This window comes from Schistocerca americana, chromosome X, assembly GCF_021461395.2.
Source record: "Schistocerca americana isolate TAMUIC-IGC-003095 chromosome X, iqSchAmer2.1, whole genome shotgun sequence".
NCBI classification, from domain to species: Eukaryota; Metazoa; Arthropoda; class Insecta; order Orthoptera; family Acrididae; genus Schistocerca; species Schistocerca americana.
Window position 1 is genome coordinate 893,922,744 of NC_060130.1, and position 23,333 is coordinate 893,946,076.

Sequence of the window (23,333 nt, forward strand, 5' to 3'; positions counted from 1 at the left end):
GGGTCTGTCCGTGAAGCTTGCTCAGATTGCCGATTCGATTAAGCGACCACTCGCGTAGATTGGGAAATCCTGGTTCGAGTCCTAGTCCGACACAACTTTTCATTTGCTTCCATTAAATTGTATAGCCGTGAGGGTGCTGCATTTGCAATCTGTGAATACATTTAATGGTCGAGAAATAGTGTTAAGCTGGTTCGATGAAACCTCTGCCAGGCACTTCCGTGTGAACTGAAGAATAGGTATACAAATGTAAATGTAGAAACATGTGAGTTCAGATAAAAATTAAATTATATTGTATGTATTTTTGTGACATGTGAATGAGGCATGACACGGGAACAGGCATAGTACTCACCTAGTTGGAGATCTTTCTCGGCTTAATCAGCTGCGGGCCCAACACGTATTTCCAGTATCAGCGGAGTTCTATCTGCAAAGAAATGATCTGTTCCTCAGTATAGACATTGTTAATCAATGGATTTCGCAAAATGGCGGCCCTGAGTTCTAGTACACATTCTTTTCTAGCAATGTAACCACGATTTTGTACTTTTCTCATGTCAAAAATATGATTCCGTTGTTTATTTTTGTAATATATTTACGATCATGGAACTGAGTGAGCCAAACAATGACCTAAGGTGTCCTGACAAATGAAAATTTATTCCAAATCGAGATGCGAAATGTTATCATCTGGTTATCTTGAGCAGTCTCTTCAAATATTAAAGGAATTCAAGTAGTCCTTCAGCACTTCAGTTTTCCTCGTATTTACTCGAACAAACAACCAGGGAAAATTAGTGGGAAATTTAAGCAGTGTACCGTAATGACATGAGAATGCTTGCCATTGGTGGTCAATAGTCATACCGACTGAACTACCCGAGAATGATACACAAGTCCTCCTCACAGTTTCAGTTATGTCAGTAACGATCTCCTTTTTAAGAAGGAGAAGCTCTTCTGCTTATCTTGATGGACTAGCACTTCTGGATGATACGAATCACGAAAAACAGGCCGCACTTCAGCTTGGGGTTTGTTTTCTGAATGAATCATTCACTCTGCAGCAGAGTGTGTGCTCTTTTGAAACTTCCTCACAGATTAAAAGTGTGAGCCGACTCGGGACTCGAACCCGCTAGTGCCGCAAGTTATTCGAGAAAGCTTCTGTGGAGGTTGAAGAAAAATAGAAGGAAGGAAAATTAATGTTTACGTGCTGTCGATGTCGAGGTCATTAGAGACGGAGCACAAAGTCGGGTTAAGCAAGGATGGGGAAGGAAAACGGCCGTATCTCGTCAAAGGAACCATTCCGGTATTTACCTTGAGCGATTTAGGGAAATCACTGAAAACCAAAACCAGGATATTCGGACGGGCGTGCGCGTTTTCTGTTTTCCATTGTAACAAAGAGCGATATTTTGACAAATTTAACAAATTGAAATACGATGCTTTTTTGAGGATTGCTTGCTTATGAACCAAACCACGAAACGTAAATTGACATTTATGATTATAATAAGATAATGGTACTATAACGTATAACGTGGAGTTTCATTTTCGCTGGTGACCTCTTGGGATGCGTCCCCTAGTATGTTAAGTTGGCAAGAAGAGCGCGCAGGTCCGCATTGCACCTTATTGATCCGTGGTGGCAGTCTTAGGGAACGAGGTTATTTACGGAAATTATGTAAAATTTAAGTAGCGTTCATCGTCTCCGGCATCGATCGTGCAGGGGTGGGAACAGATTTGCGGCAGATGGGAGCTCTGTCGCCTGCGCCCGGGAGAAGCACGAACCCTTTTTCTAGCCTACTTCCGTCGCAGTCAACTCCAGTCATTTCATTTCAAGTAACTGTTCTATACATTACATCATTCTCCACGAGAGGAGTGCATCTTCCACCTTTTGACAAGGACCAGAGTAAATATCGCCTGTGATCGTTCTGTCGCAATGGTGGAGGCGGTGCAGTGAGTGAGTCTGCCAAAGCACCAGTCTAGATATCTCTCTGAGTACAAGCCCAGTGCAGCCTCTCTCTGTTCGTCACTGTTAATAAGAGCACAGGTGTTTTAACCTCGTTGTTTTTTCTTGTCGTTCAGTATGTGTAACCTGATTGTATTTATTAAAGATTGTACTTCTCCTGAGAAAAAATCGGTTATTGGTTTTAACAATACTGTAATATTCAGACACAGTAGAAGCCATTCGATTGTTAAGAAACATTACTCTTCGTGCCGGTAGGTCAGCGTGACAGTGAAAATACATTAAACTGATGATAAGAATGGATACAGAGTTTGCAGATATTGCCAACTCAATAATAATGCAGGAATGATTTTAGAAAGGGACATTTTTTTGGCAAGTGTGGTTTTCTGTTTGTATGGAAAACCAAGGTGTGATGCAAGAGCAACGAATGTTGTTAACAACTGATTCTGGTAGCAGGATGAAGAATCTGATCTGGTCTATCAAATTTAAGGACGCCAGGAGAGAGAGGAACTTGTCCTCTTATAGTGACAGCCTTCGTTGCTAGGCCTGATGTGACGCGCTTTCAACATGTGCTGGGATGTTGTCCATAAGGTGTTCAGCAAATGTGGAATGACAGCTGTTATTTTAACATTTGGTGAACACCTTATGGACAATAAACATAGGCCAACAGACAATAACTTTGAAAATTTTCAAATGCAGCAACAACCCCCTACAAAATCTAATAATTGAAGAAAATTACCAAATACAAAACGCCATAGTTGAACGAAAGCAAGTAATAAATGAACACACAGCTCTCTGCAATGGAACTCTGTTCTGTGCCCTCAAAGAATTGTTAGATAATACCAACCTATAGAACTTCCCCCCCCCCCCCCCTCACACGTACACACAGACACATACATACATATACACACATACACAAATAAAATTATATATATATATATATATATATATATATATATATATATATATATATATAATAATGCTAAATCCTCAAAGCTACTCTCTACCTCTCTCTCTCTCTCTCTCTACCTATTTCTTTTCACACAAAAAAAAGTGGTTCAAATGGCTCTGATGACTATGGGACTTAACAGCGGAGGTCATCATTCCCCTGGAACTTAGAACTACTTAAACCTAACTAACCTAAGGACATCACACACATCCATGTCCGAGGCAGGATTCGAACCTGCGACCGTAGCGGTCGCGCGGTTCCAGACTGTAGCGCCTAGAACCGCTCGTCCACTGCGGCCGGCTACACACACACACGTACGCACAAACAACCTTTAACATGAATAATTAATCGTAGGCGTAGCCATAACCGTTTAGAAATCGTAATTTTTACGTAAATGTTTAGCTTACATTAAGTTGTATATAGTTGACAAACTGTAAAGATAAACAGTCACTGTAAAAACGTAACACAGCAGGAAAACCACACCATGTGGCAAGAAGGTAGAAATACACAATTTTATGTGCATTTCAAAAACCTGTAGTTACGTTTTAGAAACTAATATTTATATGTATTTAAACAGTAAAGAACATTCCTTATGTTTAACAGCCATAATAATAATAAACCCACTGATGATACTGCAACTGCAGTGAAACATGTCTGGGACAAAAAATAAAATTGTGTTTTGCTAAAGGCGGACCCCACTCAGAAACATATGTTGTTGTTAAAGCAAACACAGACAAAAGAGCTTCAACATCAAGATGATTATCACATTTTAGCAGTTTGAGACTACATTCTAACGAGAGGGCAGCAGAAAATTTGAGCGTAGACCTGTCCTCTATTTTAGCTGATGATGAAGCGCGTGTGGTACAGATTTTAAAATTTTGTGAACTGTCCAACTGGCGGTTTTACTGTTTTATACAGTGTCTGGCGCGTCCTTTTTTTTGTTTAGTGATCAGCTAACCCTTATATCTGTGTTAGTCTCCTCATACTTTCTTCCGGAGCTCTGTTTCTTGCTTTTATTCTTTTTTTAAGAGCTGACATATGACAAGGTTTTATAGTATTTTTTCAGTTGTGTGTGTGTGTGTGTGTGTGTGTGTGTGTGTGTGTGTGTGTGTGTGTGTGTGTGTGTTTTTCCACAAGAGAGGTTTTAGCAAACATTTTATCTTTTTATTCTGCAATGTTTATTCGTTTTAGCTACATTCGTCTTGACAGGCTTTAGTAGAGACGCTAAATAGTTCCATCATTCATCCAGTCTGTCTTTTATTTGTCTCAATGTAATTAATACCATCCAAGAAAGTGACATGACAAAAATTATTGACACAATGGGCGTATATTACTTTTTTAAAATCTTAGAGTGGGATGGAAAGATACTCTTTCAGAACAAATTTTGTAAAGGGTAACTGCAATCAATTTACCTATGGTACAGAATAAGACAAATTTAAAGGAAATGAAAGCAATTTTATTATGCATTAATTACATTCTTGCAGTTGGCATATCTAATCCTTTCATTTGCAACAGATTGCAAATGCCACACTCAAGCGTTATTGCTATATTTGATAGTTAAGAACTGAAATTAACAGAAATGAGCTTCTCAAGCTGAAGAGTGTAATAAATCCATCACAACATAAATTAACTTCCAGAGTGGATGTAACAAAAGCATCACTACGTAAAACAACTGTCCAGTGTAGAGTGGTAAAAAAAAAAAACAAAACAGCGCTACAAATGGTTTAACCACCGAGTCACCTCCATCGATACATTCCCTAGGGGAAAAGTGAACTTATTTGTCAATTATTTCATCCCTGAATTACTTAGACATATAAAATATGCTCTGTCTCGATGACGCGTAGTATCAGTCACTTTTCTTCTTCAGCTAGCTTGCAGAAAGATAATTTTGTGTCGATGGGTGGCAATTATGAGGCTGTCAAATGATAACTGAAATAACACGTTATATATACAGAAGACCATTCCCAAAACCCAGCAGTTTATTCGCCCTGAAGAGGACCCCGGCAAAGACGATAGAAACGTCCGCTTTATATTATTTTAGTGTTTCATGATGACACGATGTAAAACCCAAAAGGATTTATGCAATTTCAGTCTTTCTCGGCGTATTCCACTGATGAATTCTTCTCGCCAGAAGATGATGGGTGCGAAACTCATTAAAACGTTGCGACAAGACGACGCCACCATTCGGCTGATAACCCGAAAAGAATTCATCAACACAAAAGGATTTTATTCGAATCTGTCAGAATGATCTAACAAAAACTCCATGGATAAAATGGGGATTGTGTGGGTGCCTTGACCACTTGACATCATTCCTAATGAGAACAATGGTTCAAATGGCTCTGAGCACTATGGGACTCAACTTCTGAGGTCATTGGTCCCCTAGAACTTAGAACTAGTTATACCTAACTAACCTAAGGACATCACAAACATCCATGCCCGAGGCAGGATTCGAACCTGCGACCGTAGCGGTCTTGCGGTTCCAGACTGCAGCGCCTTTAACCGCACGGCCACTTCGGCCGGCTAATGTGTGTGTGTGTGTGTGTGTGTGTGTGTGTGTGTGTGTGTGTGTGTGGAGTCGTGAATTCCGGGATGCTTACATGGGATGAATGGGGTCTCTGGTATATTTTTATTTATGTACACGTCAAGTTCCGTAGGACCAAATTGAGGAGCAAATCTCCAAGGTCATCCAACGTGTCAGTACATGAAATTACAACATAAAAGTAATAACAGACAAAAATAAAATGTTTATGAACCCGAAAAAAGTCAAGCCATAAGATTAAGTAGACGCAATCAACAATACAACAAGGATCAGCTTAATTTTTCAAGGAACTCCTCGACAGAATTGGAGTGACCCATGAGGAAACTCTACAGTTTCGATTTGAAAGCGCGTGGATTGCTGTTAAGATGTTTCAATTATAGTGGTAGCTTATTGAAAATGGATGCAGCAGTATACGGCACACCTTTCTGAACAACAGTTAAGGAGGTCCGATCGAAATGCAGGTTTGATTTCTGCCGAGTATTAACTGAGTGAAACCTGACAGTAACGAATATATATATTGTGAGGACAATTTCAAAATACCCAGACTCGTGAACATGGGTCGACAAGAGATTCGTGAACTTAAACCACTTATTTCCCGAAACCCCAGTTTCTGAGCCAAAAACATCCCAAAACATAATACCATACGACACGAGCGAGTGAAAAAAAGCAAAGTAGACTAATTTTCGTGTAGAACGATAACTCACTTCAGATACCGTTCGAATAGTAAAAATGACAGAATTAAGTGTTTGAACAAGATCCTGAATGTGGGCTTTCCACGACAGTTTACTATGTATCTGAACATCTAGAAATTTGAACTATTCAGTTTCACTAATCATATGGCCATTCTCTGAAATTAAAACGTCAGGTTTTGTTGAATTGTGTGTTAGAAACTGTAAAAATTGAGTATTACTCTGGTTTAGCGTTAGTTTATTTTCTAAAAGCCATGAACTTAGGTCATGAACTGCACACAATATCCTTTAGTACAAAGCTAGTGTCATCAGCAAACAGAAATATTTTGGAATTACCTTTAATACTAGAGAGCATATCATTTGCAAAATAAGGAACAGCAGTGGCCCAAACACTGATCCTTGGGCACTCTCCACTTGCCCGTACCCCACTCAGACCCTTCATCACAGCCATTCTCAACACTGTGAATAATGACCTCTTGCTGTCTCTTGCTGAAGTAAGAGGTGAACCAATTGTGAGCTACACCCCGTATTCCGTAATGGTCTAACTTCTGGAGCCATATTTCGTGATCAACACAATCAAATACCTTAGTTAAATCAAAAAATATGCCTAGCGTTCGAAACCTTTTGTTTAACACATCCAGTACCTCACAGAGAAAAGTGAAAATAGCATTTTCAGTTGTTAAAGGACTTCTAAAGCCGAACTGTACATTTGATAGCAAATCATGTGATATAAAGTATTCAATTATCCTTACATAGACAGCCTTTCAATAACTTTAGCAAACACTGAAGGCATAGAAATACGTATAAAATTGTCTATATTATTCCTTTCTCCCTTTTTATGAATCGGTTTTACTACTGAGTACTTTAATCGTTCAGGAAACGGACCATTCCTAAAGGAAAAATTATAAATTTGGCTAATTACAGGGCTATCATGTGCTGCTCAGTACTTTAATATTCCGCTAGGCACTCCACCGTATCCATGAGAGTCCATAGGCTTCAGTGATTTAATTATTGACTCAATCTCACCCTTGTCTGTATCACAGAGGAGCTTTTCAGACATCAATCTCGGAAAGGCATTTTCCAAGAGAGTTATATGATTCCCTGTAGAAACTAAATTGTTATCTAATTCCCCAGCAATGCTCAGAAAATTATTGTTAAATACTGTACATATATCTGATTTATCAGTAACAGAAATACTTTTACTATGAACTGACTTTATATCGTCGACCTTGTGCTGCTAACCAGACACTTCCTTCACAAGTGACCATATGGTTTTAATTTTACCCTGTGAATTAGCTGTTCTATTTGCGTACCACATACTCTTTGCCTTCCTAATAATATTTTTAAGCAATTTCAATACTGTTTGTAAGGGGCTACTGTAGCTTGATTGTGACTACTTCTAACCATTTGAAATAATTCCCGCTTTTTTCTACATGATATCTTTATTGCACTAATCAGCCACCCAGGCTGCCTATTACTGCTAGTACCTCGTTCAAAAGTTCTAATGGAAAGCAACTCTCAAAGAGCATGAGAAATGTGTTAAGGAAGGCGTTATATTTATCATCTATGTTATCGGCACTATAAACATCCCGCCACTCTTGCTCCTAGACATGGTTTAAAAAAACTCTCTATTGCTGTTGGATTAAGTTTCCTACATAGTTTGTAATTATATGTGACATTTGTTTGAGTGCAAGAGCCTTTTAGTGGTAAAATTTGTGCATCACCCTTTTACTAACAGAATGCCCATCTGCCCATCACTGTCTCTCAATGACGAACGACATAGGACTCTAATGAAAATTACTGGCAGATTCAAACTGTGTGCCGGACCGAGACTCGAACTCGGGACCTTTGCCTTTCGCGGGCAAGTGCTCTACCAACTGAGCTACCCAAAAACGACTCACGGCCCGTCCTCTTAGCTTTACTTCTGCCAGTACCTCGTCTCCTACCTTCCAAACTTAACAGAAGCTCTCCTGCGAACCTTGCAGAACAAGCACTCCTGAAAGAAAGGATATTGCGGAGACATGGCTTAGCCACAGCCTGGGGGATGTTTCCAGAATGAGGTTTTCACTCTGCAGCGGGGTGTGCGCTGATATGAAACTTCCTGGCTGATTAAAATTGTGTGCCGGACCGAGGTTCGCATGAGAGCTTCTGTTAAGTTTGGAAGGTAGGAGACGAGGTACTGGCAGAAGTAAAGCTGTGAGGACGGGGCGTGAGTCGTGCTTGGGTAGCTCAGTTGGTAGAACACTTGCCCGCGTAAGGTAAAGGTCCCGAGTTCGAGTCTCGGTCCGCCACACAGTTTTAATATGCCAGGAAGTTTCACATCAGCGCACACCCCGCTGCAGAGTGAAAATCTCATTCTGGATAGGACTCTAATATCTGCTCGAAGATGTGTCCAAAGCACACACACATCGCTCGGTAGCGCCAGTGTCCATGTGTTGTGGGCGGCGGTTAAGCAGTTACAGGTCGGGAAGACTCCTTCGTGGTTTTGGTGTCTCGAGGAGTTCCTGCTGCGACATGTCATTGCTCTCACGAAGGTGAAACGGGGCTCTAAACGCTCATACGTAGATTTCTCTAATTCAATTACTCCTGAGGATATTAACAATAGGAAACCTAATATTCAGAAAACTATCGTGAGCACTTAGTCAAACAAATCACTCGCGACGGAAACTAGCAGATATTTTAGCGACAAACAGGCCCTCACTTCCTGACAAAATGAACGTAAAGGTAGAAATTAACGGACACAAGTCTACTGTAGCTTCGTTGACCACGGTTGTGGAACGGCGATATGTCTTCTGAAATGTAGGATTTCGACTCAAGTGCACGTTCTAGATTGGTAGGTGTTATGCAAGCCAGTGAGGGATGAGAAGAATCCACCAATAGTATCAGAATCGTAATGCGAAATCAGTAGTAGCTATATACCAGATTTACATGAAACCTAGTCATTGTTGTGAATTAAAAGCTGAAAAAGTTAAAAACATATTGACAATTATGCAAGAAGCAATCACAATATTGAAAGCGTTATCATGCTTGTAGAGTTGTCAAATTATCCAAAATCATTTTAGTGTTATGTAGAATCTGCCAAGCGCTTTTCAGAATTATTTCAAAATCGCGAAAGGTTGACTGATTCTCGTCGGTTTTGGAAATAAACGAAGTCGTCTACTACTTTTCTGCCTCTCACAGTTATTAATTTAAAGGTATTGTTCAGACTAAAGATCTGTTGGGTACGTGACCCTAGCATCCGCGTTATTAGGCTATTCGCCTGTTTTATCGAATTGAATGTGGCCACGGAAAGTACTTCGTAAGAAACAGTCACTGGGGAATTCATTGATATTACTTAGGGTCACTTCGGCTTCCCTCTTTATTCGATTAATACGTGAGGGCGCAATCCATCTCTCTGGAGATTTTTCTTTTCAGAGATATTACAGATCAGGTTACGTAACTTTTCTGCTTCGTTTTCCCTTGAAATTTTCTACGTTCTACTATTACCCCATCTACTCGTAACGATTTACTGTATTCAAGATATTATACCTTTTTCTGAAGACTCCGGTTGGTTGAATAAAAGCTTAGTTCATGTTGTTCCTTGAAATACAATGTTTCTGATTGCTCTTCTTGCCTTACAGGGGCTTCGAAATGTCTGAACTTGAGATAAAAGCTCCCATTGTTAGTGACAGTTTTCTGAACAATAAAACCGAGGCTTGAAAGCTAGTGTTTCTTCTATCTTGCTCCGAAATTCCTTCTAAATTCCTCGGTGGAACTGTATGTTTATAAAGCCTGCTTACGGACTTTACAAACTGTTTTTCATACATTTTAATTTCTTCGCAAATACTTTTAGCTCATTAAATGCTTTCAGTTTGTTAGGAATACCGTACCTTCCAGTTCTTAAGTCTCGCAAGAGTATCATATCAGGCCTTATTTTCCTATCACTACTTCCTTTATTTCCTGTGTCCTCTTTGTCTGCTAATGGTCAAGTGGTCTTTGACCGTCAATGTAAATGTTTTTTTTTCCGTTCCTCTGTGTTTAGGTGCTTTCATTAATAATTCTTATGATTTGATCCAGGTTGTCCATCATTATTTTTGAATACGTATCCATGTTTATCTGATGACTAATGTAGGTTTCATGGTGACTTTGATTTAATTTGTATGAAGTTGAATATTTTCTTAAATTTCAGGAAGTGGAGAGTATCTGTTTCTTCACTCTTGTTGGCGCGACTATACGTAAACGAGAAGAAATGTGTACACACTAGATTGCCTAAAATCTTCATTGAATTCAGTTTTCTTTTTTTTTTCTGAAGGCGTACCAAACGGCTAAGTGCCGGCCGCGGTGGTCTCGCGGTTCTAGGCGCGCAGTCCGGAACCGTGCGACTGCTACGGTCGCAGGTTCGAATCCTGCCTCGGGCATGGATGTGTGTGATGTCCTTAGGTTAGTTAGGTTTAAGTAGTTCTAAGTTCTAGGGGACTGATGACCACAGCAGTTGAGTCCCATAGTGCTCAGAGCCATTTGAACCAAACGGCTAAGTACATTGTTGTTCTGGAAGGTGTTATCATAATATTAAGGTTAATTTACGCGAGAGCTGGCTGAAACCCGAAGTAGAAAGTTCCGAAGTATTTAGCAAATCACGGAACGTATCTCGAAAAGACAGATTAGACGTCGTAGGAAGGGGAGTATTCTTTGCAGTCTACAAAAATATTGTGCCTGTCAAGGCTGAAATTGAGTCTAACTGTGGCGTTTCTACACGCAACTAACAGGCTAGGTGAACTCAGGTTAATTTTTGGATGTTTTTCCCGGCCACCTGATTTCGCCATGATAGTTTTAGAGTCATCTGAAGCAAGTCTACTCCCAGTAGTGCGGATGTACCTAAAGCATGTAACATAGGTAGGAGGCGACTTTAGCCCACCGAGTGTCGGCTGGGACGTCTATGGATAAGTTGACGGTGGTACTGACAGATAGTGCTGTAAAGTAGTTCTGAACACGTCTTCCGAAAACTGCCTTGAGCAGCTAGCTCGACAACCCGTACGAAACAGATAAATTTTAGACCTTGTAGCTACTTATCGACAATGTCATTACAGACACAGATTACTGGTCATGGGGTCATCATGGCCATAATGTTTACTGAAGTTAATAAATCCATCAAGAAGGCGAGTACTTATCCTGGAAAGAGCATACAAGCAGCTGTTAGCATCTTACCTAGACAGTGAATAGACATAATTTAGTTCCAATAAGACGGACATAGATGAATTATGGGCAAAGTTTAAACTGTTTGTAAATTACACTCTGGAGAAATATGTAAGGAGTAAGTGGATTAAGGATGATAAAAACCAGCGTATTAACAAAAGTCGGAAAATAGCTGAGGAAGCAGAGATTGTCCCACACTCTGTTCAAAAGAGAACCTGCAAACGAGGGGAGGCAAATGTTAGCAGAAAGTGCGCTTGTAAAAAGATCAATGCGCGAAGCGTATAAAACCTTCAACCGTCACATCCTAGCAAAAGATGTGGCCGAGAACCTGAGAAAATTCTGGTCCTACGTAAAACCCCTAAGTGGGTCCAAGGCTTGAACTCAGTCACTAGTTGATCAGTCTGGTATGGAAACAGACCACAAAAAAAGGAATGCTGAAGTTTTAAATTTCGCGTTTAAGAAATTATTCGCGCAGGAGGATCGTAAAAATTTATCATCGTTTGACCATCGCACAGACTCACGTGTGGAGAACATAGTAATAATCATCCCTGGCGTAGAGAAGCAACTGAAAGTGCTGAAAAATAAATAAGTCGCCACGTCCGTATGGAATCCCAATTCGGTTTTACAAAGAGCACTCTACGGCACTGACCCCTTACTTAGCCCTTACTTAGCTTGTATTTATCGCGAATCTTTCGCCCGCCGCAAAGTCCCATGCGATTGGAAAAAAGCGCAGGTGACTCCTGTATATATGAAGGATAAAGGAATGGACCCGCAAAATTACAGACCACATTTCCTCTTCAAATCCAGATTGTTCGGAGCTGAAAACAAGTTCCTTATTGAGTAATGGGGTAAGTTTGTGTATTTTATCTACAAATTTTCGGACGATTCCGCACTTTGCTGTGCATCGTCAAGTTGACGCTTTGTTTCAAATTTCGTTATCTTACATCTTCTTATTCTGTAGCACTGAATGCAGTTATGCAGCCATCCACGGCTTCCTTTGCAATCACTGTAATCAGTGCCGCGCGCAGTTTAATGTGCATAACGTAGTGGGCCACTCTCATGTACATCCTGTAAATTGTATCGAGCATCCTTGAAATGTGCAAACACCAGTTTCTGTAGCAAGTACGCCTTGTCCACCCTTGACTATCCGTACGCGGTCATACTTCTGTGGACGTAATCGAAGCTTTTTCATAATTGTTATCTTTACTATGCTGCGGATCTACATCTACATCTACATCCATACTCCGCAAGTCACCTGACGGTGTGTGGCGGAGGGTACCCTGAGTACCTCTATCGGTTCTCCCTTCTATTCTAGTCTCGTATTGTTCGTGGGGCTCTAATCTCTCTGATTTTATCCTCATGGTCTCTCGTCCATGTACGTAATTATGTTTAGTACCCGCTTCTTGGACAACGATTATCCCTTACAACGTTTCACTGGAGACAGGATTTGTGGTTCCCTGTCACACAGGGATGATGAACTACATGGGTCGACACCTATTTCAATACCAGTTTCACTTAAGAAGCATGTATCGTCCTCGTTGTACTCGTCCTATACATTGTCCGCACAATCGCCCGAATACGACACCACCTATTAGACTGACTCATCTTGCAGAAACGCTGATATTTCATCTGCAACTTCTTTCTCACTCTGCCAAATTCCTTGGGTTTCTTTGTGACAAAATGTCAACTTCGCCTACTGTTGTTGTAGATATAATGCAATGTTTGCTTTTTATACCGTTGCCATTGCTCTGCTTTGTATCAACACCACTAGCACTGTGGCACTGTTGTGAGTTACTCGTCGACCAAGCAGTTCAATTACGCTTCATAGCCTCATGCTGTGATCACCATTGGATACCTCCAGCCCCTCCCCTGCTGCCATTAGCAGCCCATATTGCGGTTGCATGGTAGACAATACGTGGGGCGTCGAATGCCGTAGACGTCATTGGCCTTTTGCGAACTCTCACTCAAGGGGTTCCTTGGTTCAAATGGCTCTGAGCACTATGGGACTAAACTTCTGATGTCATCAGTCCCCTAGAACTTAGAACTACTTAAACCTAACTAACCTAAGGACATCACACACATCCATGCCCGAGGCAGGATTCGAACCTGCGACCGTAGCGGTCGCGCGGTTCCAGACTGTAGCGCCTATCCAGATGGATAGAGCGTCTGCCATGTAAGCAGGAGATCCCAGGTTCGAGTCCCGGTCGGGGCACACATTTTCAGCTGTCCACATCGAGGTATATCAACAACACCTGTCAGCAGCTGAGGTTTTCAGTTAGTCATCACTTAGTCCAGGGAAAAGTTGCACGGTCATCAACAGTAACTGTTCTTTCAAGAAAAAGTTACTGTCTTCGTATATATGAATGTTTTAGTTGGACCACTATTTTCGCTTTGTGATAGATGGCGCTATAATAGTCACAAACGTGTAAGTACGTGGTATCACGTAACATTCAGCCAGTATGGACGGTATTTGCTTCGTGATACATTAGCCGTGTTAAAATGGACCGCTTACCAATTGCGGAAAAGGTCGATATCGTGTTGATGTATGGCTATTGTGATTAAAATGCGTGTGCTATGTATGCTGCTCGGTATCCTGGACGACATCATCCAAGTGTCCGGACCGTTCGCCGGATAGGTACGTTATTTAAGGTAGCAGGATGCGTTCAGCCACATGTGAAACGTCAACCACGATCTGCAACAAATGTGTTTTAGCTGCTGTCGCTGCTAATCCGCACATAAGTAGCAGACAAACTGCGCGAGAATCGGGAATCTCAAAAACGTCGGTGTTGAGAATGCTACATCAACATCGATTGCACCCGTACCATATTTCTATGCACCAGGAATTGCGTGGCGACGACTTTGAACGTCGTGTACAGTTCTGCCACTGGGCACAAGAGAAATTAGGGGACGATGACAGATATTTTGCACGCGTTCTATTCAGCGACGAAGCATCATTCACCAAGAGCGGTAACGTAAACCGGCATGATATGCACTATTGGGCAACGGAAAATCCACGATGGCTGCGACAAGTGGAACATCAGCGACCTTGGCGAGTTAATGTATGGTGCGGCGTTATGGGAGGAAGGATAATTAGCCCCCAGTTTATCGATGGCAATCTAAATGGTGCAATGTATGCTGATTTCCTACGTAATGTTCTACCGATGTTACTACAAGACGTTTCACTGCGTGACAGAATGGCGATGTACTTCCAACATGATGGATGTCCGGCACATAGCTCGCGTGCGGTTGCAGCGGTATTGAATAGCATATCTCATAACAGGTGGATTGGTAGTTCACCGGATATGACGTCCCCAGATTACTTTCTGTGGAGAAAGTTGAAGGATATTTGCTATCGTGATCCACCGACAACGCCTGACGACATGCGTCAGCGCATTGTCAATGCATGTGCGAACATTACGGAAGGCGAACTATTCGCTGTTGAGAGGGATGTCGTTACACGTATTGCCAAATGCATTGAGGTTGACGGACATCATTTTGAGCATTTATTGCATTAATATGGTATTTACAGGTAATCACGCTGTAACAGCATGCGTTCTCAGAAACGATAAGTTCACAAAGGTACATATATCACATTGGAACAACCGAAATAAAATGTGCAAACGTATCTTCGTAATGTATTTTAATTTAAAAAACCTACCTGTTACCAACTGTTGGTCTAAAATTGTGAGCCATATGTTTGTGACTATTACAGCGCCATCTACCACAAAACGAAAAAAGTGTTCCAACTAAAACATTCATATTTCTTTACGTACTACACGAATATGTAATAAAAAATGTGGGTTGCTATTTAAAAAAACGCAGTTGATATCCGTTTGACCTATGGCAGCACCATCTGGCGGGCCAACCACAGCGCCATCTGGTTTCCCCCTTCAAGCTAGACAAGTTTCGTTCTTTGTAGTTTTTTCGTTTGACGCTTATTTCGTGAGGTATTTGGCCCGGTCACGATCAATGGACCACCCTGTATACCTGCATAGGAGTCACGCTACGTTGCATATACGGTGGAGCAACGCCCTCGAAAGGATACTTTTTGATCGTCCCTTATGCATTAGTTTCTCTTTCTGATTGTTAAATTTGCAGATAAATTGTAACTAAAAACTTCTACATAAAGAGTAAGAACGCCACATCTGTGTAAGTGTTGCAAGAGGTTGCTAATAAAATAGCTGAGCACGATTCCCTGTTTATCAATATTGCTACTTGCAAAAAGCATACGACCAGGAACGTCGCACAACTAATACGGATTTCCTAACTGGAATGCGGGTGTAAACAAGCCCGCGGTGTGGTAACACTATCTTATTGCTGTTCATCGCTTATAGCTGGATGGTCCAGTAAGTTTCGTAACACCTTTACTGACTAGTCTTCCTTGTCGGATCGCAACGTCGCTCCCAGAGCCACGGGAGTTATACGCCACGTTCAGGGATAACGTAGCTGGTTTAGGTGGCTGTAAAAACTAGACAGTCGTCTACTTCCTACAACAGAGACAGGCTTAGCTTGCGCCAGAGCCCACAGGAGTGTGCTCCCCTGACCCATTGCGTCAGCGGAAATGTATGCCGCCGTCCCGGATGTTGAACGGGACCTCCGGTAGCGGCGCAGCCCTGCTCCTCACAGATTAGCTGATCGCCGACGCTCACCCGTGGGCCGCTGCGACACGCCTTCTTTTCCTTCCTGTCTGGCCAACGGCGCCGGGCGAGTTGGAGAAGTGGCTTGTACACTGCATTCGCATTCAGTGGATTACCGGTTCAAATCGGCGTCTAGCCATGCAGATTTAGATTTTCCACAGTTTCCCTAAATACAGAGGGGTCCAAAAAATATATCCACTGTTTAAAAGTCCATAACTGGCAAACTAATTGACGGAGTTGTCTCACCTTTGGTAGTGTAATAGTTTGTAGTTCCGGCAATCGCAATTGCGTTGTTTTGTTTTGTCGGATGACGGTCGCCAGATAGTCAGTGTTTCGTTCTTAGTTGCACCTAATTACTCGAGTAAACATGGCTGGCGCAATGCTTACATTCGATGAAAGGAAGTCAGTTTTGAAGTGGTATTTTAAGTGCGAAAACATTAATGAGGTTCAATGGCAATGGCGAAATGAGTATCAAACAGAGCCACCGACACGTTTCACGATTCGTCGCATTCGAGACAAATTTGAAGCCGAAGGCTGTGTTTAAGATGTACAGAAACAACGATCTGGACGACCTGTAACAGTAACAAGTCCAGCTAACTCCCGTCCTGTGTTACAGCAATTCACTCGCTCACCACAGAAGTCTGTGAGAAAGTGCGCCCGTGAAACTGGAGTGAGTCGCTCAAGTGTTCGGCGAATTTTGAAGACAGCAAAGTGGAACTGCTACATCCCACGATTGCTACACGCAATGAACGATGACGACCCAGATCTTAGAATGGAGTACTGCGAGTGGTTTACTAACATGGTGCGCAACGATGAAGAGTTTGCAGAGATGATTGTGTGGTCTGATGAGGCACAGTTCAAACTCAATGGTTCAGTAAATCACCGCAATTGCATCTACTGGGCCACAGAAAATCCGAACGTCCATGTAGACAAAGCCGTGAATTTGCCAGGAGTAAATGTGTGGTGTGGGTTATCTTACCGGGGCTTGATTGGGCCATTCTTCTTTGACGGCACAGTTACCGGTGATGTGTGCCTTCAGAAGCTTCAGACATCCATTTTACCTGCCATCCGAGACTTGTATGGAGACGGAAGAGTTTACTTTCAACAATATGGTGCCCCAGGCCACTACCAAAATCGTGTTAGGGTGTATCTCGACGAAAATATACCAGGAAGATGGAAAGGCCGTAGAGGTGCAGTGGAGTATCCACCACGTTCCTCAGATCTAACTTCTCTGGACTTTTACCTGTGGGGAACACTAAAAGACGTCGTTTATCGACAAAAGCCACGCACATTGGATGAACTTCGAGAATCCATCGTACATTCATGTGCAAATGTCCAACTGAACACGTTGCAGTCAGAAGTTCGTGCTGCAGTTCGACGGCATCGTTTGTGTGTGGATGTCAACGGTGACCATTTCGAACACCTACTGTGATATCTTTGAGTTGGACTTTCACCAGAAATGAGACAACTCCGTCAATTAGTTTGCAAGTTATGGACTTTTAAACAGTGGATACATTTTTTTGGACCCCTCTGTAGATTAAGTACGAGTCTCAAAGAGTCTATTGAAAACGACACGGCTGATTTTCTTTGCAGTCCTTCCCGAAATCCGACCTTACGCTCGGTGTACGGTGACAGGACATTAAACCCTATCCTTCTTCAATTTTTTAAAAATTTGTCCAACGGCTGGTCTAAAGTGGTGCAATACACGAAGCGGGGGAATGAGACTAAATTCGGTTGTTTCACCTCGTCTGTGACTTTCGAAAGAATCTTTCATTTTGTATGAGAGTGGGTGTACTGTTTTGAAACTTCCTGGGAGATTAAAAGTCTGCACCGGACCCAGATTCCAACCGAGAGCTGAGCTCACGACACTGGACTATAGCTTTACTTCCACCAATGCCCTGTCTCCTACCTTCCAAACTTCGCAGATGTTCAAGGGCATACATAGCGGGAACAGCGTCCCTGTAGAAATGGCTTAACCAAAGCCTAGGGGATTGTTTCCAGAACAGATATCCATTCTGCAGTGGAGTGTGCGCTGTTCTGAAAGTTCGTGTTAGAGTAAAACAGTGTACCGAGGGAAGCTGTGAGGGCGGGTCGTGGATCTTGCCCCGATTGCTCAGTCGGTAAGGCAAGGGTCCGGGTTGTAGACCTGGTCTGCTATAAATTTTTAATATGAATGAAATTTCAACTGTGATTGGTTTGCGTATCGTTCGGATGTTAACCCCCACAGTTATGACATACCAATGAAGAATCATAACACATTACATATGCTTAGAGCGACAGCAGCAACGCTGTGAATGCCAAGCCAAAACAAACAAGAAACGACCTTAACGAGACATTAGCCAATAAAGAGTATAAAGCACGATTTTGGTCACATGCAGCATTTATTTAAAATTACAAGTAAGGTTCAAATGGCTCTGAGCACTATGGGACTTAACATCTGAGGTCATCAGTCCCCTAGAACTTAGAACTACTTAAACCTAACCTGAGACCGTAACATGCGCGCGGTTCTGGACTGAAGCGCCTAGAACCGCTCGGTCACCGCGCCCGGCTACATGTAAGGACCATTATTAATTACTTGCTCGACAGGAAAATTCATACTTCAGTGAACACTTCACATTAGACTCGTAATTTATGGATGGCTTTTTAACATAATGTTGCGCGTCTTTATTGCGACACATGTTACACGTTTTGTTCTGAAATATTTGTCTATTCACATGGATAAAGTCGACGAGGGGATGCTTCCCCTCAACCACTTTCGGTGACCTGTGCTGCTGAAGAAAGCCATAGATCGCTTACGCGGATGTCAAACACATACAGTCGATGCCCTAGTCTTACCTATCACGTCTAGCAATTAATTAGAAACAGAAAATGTTAAGCTATTAAATTAGTTTCCGTGGCACATATCGAAACACTGGGGTAAAATCTGCCTTATTAACTGAACGTGATGTTTCGAATGTACACTCCTGGAAATTGAAATAAGAACACCGTGAATTCATTGTCCCAGGAAGAGGAAACTTTATTGACACATTCCTGGGGTCAGATACATCACATGATCACACTGATAGAACCACAGGCATATAGACACAGGCAACAGAGCATGCACAATGTCGCCACTAGTACAGTGTATATCCACCTTTCGCAGCAATGCAGGCTGCTATTCTCCCATGGAGACGATCGTAGAGATGCTGGATGTAGTCCTGTGGAACGGCTTGCCATGCCATTTCCACCTGGCGCCTCAGTTGGACCAGCATTCGTGCTGGACGTGCAGACCGCGTGAGACGACGCTTCATCCAGTCCCAAACATGCTCAATGGGGGACAGACTCGGAGATCTTGCTGGCCAGGGTAGTTGACTTACACCTTCTAGAGCACGTTGGGTGGCACGGGATACATGCGGACGTGCATTGTCCTGTTGGAACAGCAAGTTCCCTTGCCGGTCTAGGAATGGTAGAACGATGGGTTCGATGACGGTTTGGATGTACCGTGCACTATTCAGTGTCCCCTCGACGATCACCAGTGGTGTACGGCCAGTGTAGGAGATCGCTCCCCACACCATGATGCCGGGTGTTGGCCCTGTGTGCCTCGGTCGTATGCAGTCCTGATTGTGGCGCTCACCTGCACGGCGCCAAACACGCATACGACCATCATTGGCACCAAGGCAGAAGCGACTCTCATCGCTGAAGACGACACGTCTCCATTCGTCCCTCCATTCACGCCTGTCGCGACACCACTGGAGGCGGGCTGCACGATGTTGGGGCGTGAGCGGAAGACGGCCTAACTGTGTGCGGGACCGTAGCCCAGCTTCATGGAGACGGTTGCGAATGGTCCTCGCCGATACCCCAGGAGCAACAGTGTCCCTAATTTGCTGGGAAGTGGCGGTGCGGTCCCCTACGGCACTGCGTAGGATCCTACGGTGTTGGCGTGCATCCGTGCGTCGCTGCGGTCCGGTCCCAGGTCGACGGGCACGTGCACCTTCCGCCGACCACTGGCGACAACATCGATGTACTGTGGAGACCTCACGCCCCACGTGTTGAGCAATTCGGCGGTACGTCCACCCGGCCTCCCGCATGCCCACTATACGCCCTCGCTCAAAGTCCTTCAACTGCACATACGGTTCACGTCCACGCTGTCGCGGCATGCTACCAGTGTTAAAGACTGCGATGGAGCTCCGTATGCCACGGCAAACTGGCTGACACTGACGGCGGCGGTGCACAAATGCTGCGCAGCTAGCGCCATTCGACGGCCAACACCGCGGTTCCTGGTGTGTCCGCTGTGCCGTGCGTGTGATCATTGCTTGTACAGCCCTCTCGCAGTGTCCGGAGCAAGTATGGTGGGTCTGACACACCGGTGTCAATGTGTTCTTTTTTCCATTTCCAGGAGTGTATATCTATGTCGTGTGGATGAGTTTAACGTGTTCATGTTAAATGTGATGGAAATGACACTAAGGGATTCGATGAAGTTCGGTGGCAGTACATAGTTCAACCGATGGACGTTCGCTAACAGTATCACAGGCTCTCAATCTGAGACTAAACATGTAGATGTGGTATTATCCAGGAAAGCTGCCCAGAGTAGAGTGGTATGGCACTGTAGTCCACCACTTTTCCTCTTTTTGACGTCCAAATCAGATACTTAGACTCTCTACAACTACCAGGATTTGAAAATCTACGTCAGGGTGGAGTGCTATTGCGCTGCACTATCGTGCTACGGAGGCTGGCGTAGAGCCATACAGATAATCAGAATTGTAAACAATTCGTATAGTTCCGATGGGACTTCGAAAAGTAAGTTGCACATTATTATTGCAGACCAAGTAACTTTTGTATATATATGTGGTGTGAGCTCTTTCGTACGTGTGACATGTTCAAAAGAACAGACACCATTTTGATCCAGCAGCCGCTATGAATGAGAGACAAAGGAATTACAGACATTTGCTACGAGGGGGCGTGATTGAAATCAAAGTGGAAACATTTTTTAATTAAAACATTTATTTTTGAAGAACCTTCCTGGCACCCAAATGGAGGAGTTGGGGCAAAGTGGGCAGGGATCGTAACTCGAGACCTCGCCACCGTGACCCGTTCCCCCCCTCCCCTCCCTCTTCCCCCCCTTCCACACTGCCCAGGGACCAAGAAAAATGGGAACGTAGAGTATACATAGAACATCAATAATTAATTTATTTAGTAATTTCCTTTTTTAAATTGTTTTTATTATTGCATTTTTGTTTTCTTAAATTATTATTAATACCACCGAAAATGCGAGGAAATCGGTGTGGCGAGAAGGAGAGAGCGGCAGGGCGCCAGACTCCGCGATACAATCGACGCATAGTTTTTCGGAGAACATTCCAGTGAGCACAGAATAACCGGTTCTAAGAGTGGAAAAGGTGTGGATCAACTCCTCATTGAAGATGCACCTCAGCCCTGGGGTGGGTTAAGATAGACACTAAAAAGGAAACTGGAAAAAAATTGTCTGTAATTGGTTCAAATGGCTCTGAGCACTATGGGACTCAACTGCTGAGGTCATTAGTCCCCTAGAACTTAGAACTAGTTAAACCTAACTAACCTAAGGACATCACAAACATCCATGCCCGAGGCAGGATTCGAACCTGCGACCGTAGCGGTCTTGCGGTTCCAGACTGCAGCGCCTTTAACCGCACGGCCACTTCGGCCGGCTGTCTGTATTTGGGTTTTCTGACAACGGCACAATGGCATTCATTAAGGAAGTGCCAAAAGTCAAGGATAATTTTCTCGCCGTCAGCAAACAAGTAGTTAACTACGTGTCCACAAAGCCACTTCGTGGAGTTCGTCTTAGCTTGCGGGAAGTATCCCGAGTCCGGAAAGAGGAGTAGGTGAAGAGGCATCTGATGAGGAGTCGTAAGTGTAATTAGGGCCAGTATCTGTCGCACCAAAAACCAGTCACCTATCGCCGATCTGTTCAACGGGCGGTACTCGTCCGTGTCCAAAACATCACAGGCGACACACAGTTGGGTGTCTGCAAGGTGAATCCCGTGAAGGTGTGACTGGCATAGTTGCCTCCCATTGGCCATTAGGTACCATGCAGACTGGACATCAGTATCAAGATAAGGAGCGCATACCGATCGGCAGACTACACGACAGTCGACTAGGGGATGCTACCCGTCAACCACATACGGTGACCTGTGCTGCTGAAGAAAGCCATAGATCGCCTTCGCGGATGTCAAGCACATTGGCGTATTACAGTATGTACGTAGCTTAGTTCAAGGAAAAATTGTCGGAAGTAAAAGAAGGGCAGCGGGACGTCTGAAACCTGGGTAGGTGCTGAGACAGAGTGTGGTGCAATGGCCTCCAGCGACAGGCTGGTAAGGAACGTAGGACAACGGCGCCGCAGCGCCATATGAGAGCTGACGAGAAGGGCTGTTGCTGTGTCAGGGACATGATACAGACCTAAACCGCGGGAAGGTGAGGGTCTCGTACCTTACCTTGAACAGCAAGCCCTGGCAAACATATCAACCCAATGCCGCTAGTATGCGGCGGATCATGGACGCCGGAGTAGGATTTGTCTCTGCCACGTGGGGGATACGTGACGCCAAATATAAATTTACATACTGTGTCTGATGCAGAAGATCGAGGATTCGTAAACGAGGATCTAGTAGTCCAGCCTGTAGTTGAGACAGTAGGCGCTGGTAATTGAGGGCAATCGTGCACAGCAGATCACTTGTGAAACACAGTCCCAAGCCCCAGATAGTGGCAGCTACACGCAATGGAGCAGCGCTGTTCGCAGGAAGCCCCGCACCTATAACACTCGATTTTCGGACGTTAAGGCAGCTACCAGAAGCTTCACTACAGGTGGTAACCCATGCCACTGACTCGCTGAGCTCAGCACCACTACGAAGAACAATTACGAGATCGTCCGTATAAGTAGTGCAGTTGAGCACATGGTCCCTGGGAGACATCCCAGACAGACGTTGACGGAGTCTGTAGAGCAACGGTTCCATGGCGAAGGCATAAAACAGCGCAGAGAGCGGGTAGCCTTGACGCACCGATCGGTGGATCCCGATGGGAGGAATGAGATGACCATTGTAGAGTACATGGGACGTAGCTCCATGAAGGAGACGCATTACGACGAAGACGGTAGTATCAGGGTATCCCACATTGCGGAACGCCCCTTCCAGATAGTTATCGACTCGATCGAATGGCTGGCTGAAGTCAATAGCTGCCAAGAGTCCTAGCACATGACGAGCGTGAGCAAGAGTGGTTATGTCCCGCTGGCGACAGCGGGCAATGCGGATGTTATTGTCACCTCCCAAAGAAGTTTGATCAGGTGAAACCACATACCAGGCCATCTGTTTAAGCTGTTCAGCCAACAGCCAGGAAATTATCTTTGTGTCACTGTTGAGCAACGTCAGGGGGTGGAAATCGCATATCCGTGAGATACCCAGTGGCT